The sequence below is a fragment of the Dromiciops gliroides genome, chromosome 5 (genome assembly GCF_019393635.1).
Source record: "Dromiciops gliroides isolate mDroGli1 chromosome 5, mDroGli1.pri, whole genome shotgun sequence".
NCBI classification, from domain to species: domain Eukaryota; kingdom Metazoa; phylum Chordata; class Mammalia; order Microbiotheria; family Microbiotheriidae; genus Dromiciops; species Dromiciops gliroides.
In genome coordinates, this window is record NC_057865.1 from 58280458 (window position 1) to 58284817 (window position 4360).

Genomic DNA, 4360 nt, shown 5'->3' on the forward strand with positions numbered 1-4360 from the left:
GACAAGTCATTTGAGGACATCACAGTGGCCCTAACAATCTCTCTAAAACTATAAGTGGCAGAGAAGGTGCTGATCTGCATTGTTCAAAGTTGTTTACTTACTGGAGTCCCCTTCCATTCATGAAATCCCAGGTCCAGAAAAAAAAAAGAAAGAAGGGAAGGAAGGAAGGAAGGAAGGAAGGAAGGAAGAAAAGAAAGAAAGAGAAAAAAGGAAGGAAAAAGAAAATAAACAGCATTTTGCTGGTGTGATGAATTCATATCAAAATTCTGAAAACTTCCTTCCTTGTACTGAAAAAAACAAGAAGAAATGCAATGTTTATTTAGAGATTTAGGGATCCACTTACTCGACTGACAATACGTTTACCCTTCATTTCATTTGTGCTACCAGTTGGTGAGAATCAAATAGAAATTTCCTGGGTTTGGTTCTTTCTGCCTTGTATTACCTGAGGTGCAATTGTGATAGTCATCGATACATCAAGACTAAATCAGTCTGTGCTTTTGACTCAGAATGGACTGTCAAATGCCAGGGAGAGGCAGGAAAGAACACAAAAGAAAACCCTCCAAATCTGTATTTTCTTATTGACTCCACTGGGTCTATTCTTCCTCCACACCTTCTGAAAACACCAAACTCTCCAATATCAGCCATTACTATTATCTCAGCTTATTTTTCACTTCAGAAGCATATTTTCATTCTGTACAATTCCTGAAATAACTTTCCCACTGTCTTTGTAGCCTTCAGGGATATGTGTGTGTCACAAGAGTCTTTATTCTCTGATTTTATTTTATCCTGTAACTCATCAATTTGATATTCACTTTCCTTCTTCCTGAGAAATAGCCAAAGCCATTTTCTTCTCTGCTTTTTCCAGCTTTTCCCTTGGGGAATTAAGAGATGATTACAGAGATTGTAGAGTAATCTTGGGGATTTAAGACTGTTGTAATGAAAATCCCAGTGCTCTGAAGAGGGGATGAAAGTTTATAAGGAAGAAATGTGTGGTTCCCCTTTTTCTCTTCTTGTTTTCCTTTTGATTAAGTAAAGGCCATGCTGTTTTTGCTTATTACTAGTTCTTTCTCTGGTGGCTGCTTTAAATCCCTAGTAGCAAATATTCCGATTTCATGAAGTTTGTTTTAATCCCTTCTCTAAAATTCCAATGACAATTCTTAATGGGCCCTGAGAATGGTTCAAGAAGAGACAACCAGCCACAGTCTCCACAAATTACTATAAAGAACAAACAAACCAAGAAAGGAAACATTCTAAGCCTCAAAAGTGAAGTCTCCAGAGTGGCTGACACAATGTTGATAAAGCCAAGTTTAAATATGCATGAGATAGTTATAAAAATAGGAGAACATTACATAAATCTATTCAGTGGAATGCAGACCCTGCTTATTATCACCTCATGACCTGTCAACCAAAGGACATCAATATCACTACCAAAGCAAGCATTGTAAGGTGAATTTGCATTCAATTTAAAGAACAGAAACCGAGCATGGCAAATTTCTAAGTTGTTTTTGAAAACAGCTATTTCAAAGCAATCTGGCATGAGCACTCTGCTCCCCTATTCTATGTGAAATTACTTCTGTAGCTGCAACTTCCTTAGCACTTTAAAGTTAGAGATGTAACTAGGGCCAGGTCCCTGGGGTTTTGCAACAGGGTACCAATAAAAGCTAACACCCAGGCACATATTTCCTCCTCGTGCTAGTGCCCTTCCATAATGCATTTATGCCCTGATCCGCTATTCTTATGTTACATGGTTCTTTATTATTCATGAACCATACAATATAAAGGATTTCTACTTCTTCACCTGTGCTTCAGAGTCTTCTTGCCACAATACCACCCTCAACTCTATTTTCCCTGAGCAGCATAACTCCTAGTTATGGTTCTGGTTAAAGCTTCTTTGTATGTTACTTTTCCCCCTCATTCATCAGAAATATTTCCCCTTTTAAAATTCCCTGTTCATTCAAACCAGTACGAGCACACACACACACACACACACACACACACACACACACCTTGTGTTCTTGATGTTCTTGATTCCATCCATTTGAGGGACTTTATACAACCTATCTCCTTTGTGTTATTTGAAAATATATGGGGGTGCCTGTTCTAGGTTTTAGGGAACTTAGCTGGGGTTTCTAATATATTGCTACTTATATATTAGAGGCTATAACACCAGTCTTTGACATTAAGCATTTATTAAAGCATATTAAATGCTAGTAAAGGGAGAGAGAACATTGCTCAGAATTAGAATCCCTACATACCTAGATAAAAAAGAAGGGAGTGGGGGGAGGGGTGTGTGTGTGGCTGCCTCTTCCAGCATCTCTCCCCAAGGATTTTATCCTCAGGTAGAAGAAGGTCACTGCACCTTGACCCAAGCTAACTGGCCAGTAACATTCAAGTCTATCAATTGGTATGACTTGAGGGTGGTCCATATCAAAATGAGCAGTGCCCTGCTGCTCAGGGTTTGTGAAAGACCTTCTGAGGGGAAAGGCTTTCAGGTAGGTGTGGTTTTAATCTCTACTGTCTCTATTCAGAGAGCCAGAGCTCCAACTCTACTGACCCTGGGCTGGCCTTAAAAGAGATCAGCTAAGGCGCTCTCCAGTTGAGGGCCCTCTGGGTCCCCGAAACCCCCATTATTTTCTCACAGTTTTCTCTTTCATCTGCAGTCTTTTACTCCCCCCTTGGCTCTGCTTACAAACATACCATTTTCCTGTTATTAAACAATTGAAAAAAATTTCTCACTCCTGTTTTTTCATCAATCTACTATCCCTTTCCCTGATTCTTTATTGATTCCTTAGCTACTTTTGAACTTATTAAATGTATTGTTTACATTTGTAGCCTCACTATTCACGAATTTCTTATCCCCATGTAAATATGGGCTTCACTTTTATCATTTCACTGAAAGTGCTCTCTACCAAATCACTCAGAATCTCTTAATGATCAACTTCATTGGCCTTTTCTTTGTTCTTTTTACATCGGTCCCTTTCTTTTTATTTTATTTTTTGCAGTGTAATGAGGGTTAAGTGACTTGACCAAGGTCACACAGCTAGTAAGTGTTAAGTGTCTAAGGGCAGATGTGAACTCAGGTCCTCCTGAATCCAGGGCCAGTGCTTTATCCACTGTGCTATCTAGCTGCCCCCACATCTGTTGCTTTCAAAGAATTAGATAGTGAAACTCTTCTCCCTTCCTTCAATCTCTCTGGCTCTCTCTTTGGCTCCCTCTCTGTTTCTCTGTGTGTGTGTGTGTGTGTGTGTGTGTGTGTGTGTGTGTGTGTGTGTGTGTGTGTCTCCCTGTCTCTCTGTGTCTCTGCCTCGGGCTGTGTGTGTCTCTGTGTGTCTCTCTGTCTCTTTCTTTCTCTCACTCTGTGTGTGTGTCTGTCTCTCCCCTTCTTAGCTTCTATGAAATTGTACCTATCTTCTGAGCCCATCATTTTTCATATCCTTTCCAAGCTCAATTTCCTGATCTAATCCCATGAATGTGAGGTCACCCCCCAATCCAGGATTAGTAACATACATTTTTCCCCTTATAGATTCCCTTCAAAACTTCAATCACTTATACAAAACTAACTGAAAACTTGATTTCCAGTTCTAATTTCGCTCCATCACTTCTGTTTCCCTTCTTCGACTTTCTGCTGCGCATTTCCATTTAACTGTCCTGTTCCTCAAATTCAACACATCTAAAATTAAATTTGTCAATTTTTTCTCAGATCCATTTCTCTCTTTTTATTTCCCTATTGTATAAATCATGCTGTCATTCATCCTTGAAACATTAGAATCATCCTTAAGTATTCCCTTTCCACATCTAATAAATGGTCAAGCCCAAAGAATTCTTCATTGAAATAACTATTTCTATCTCTAACTAATTTCCCTAACTCTAATGTCTCCCACCCCCAATACACTAAAACATAATTATAGTTACCTACAAAAGATTAATCCTTTCTTATTCCCTATGATTGCTACTGTTGTTTTTTTTCTCCCTCATCTAGTTATCTGGGTACAAGTTGCTTCCTTCTCTCACTGGGATGGAAGAGGCTGATGACTTTTTCATTCAACATTTTTGTCTCCAATGACTGGGGCACGGTAGGTGCTTAATAAGCACTTCTTGAACTAAATTGAATGGCTTCTCCCTATACATAGAAAAATTTCTCAATTCCCTAAGCTGGAACTGAAGGCCTTCCATATAACTATCTCTACTCATTTCCATAGTTGCCTCTTCTACTTCCTGCCATATATTAGCAACTCCAGTCAAACAAGTCATTTTTATCCAAACATGTCTCCCATGTTCCCCCCTCAAAGCATTTACTTATCATTTTGCCTGAAGAGAATGTCATCTTCTTTTCTCTTTTCTCTAAGTCCCACTATTCCTT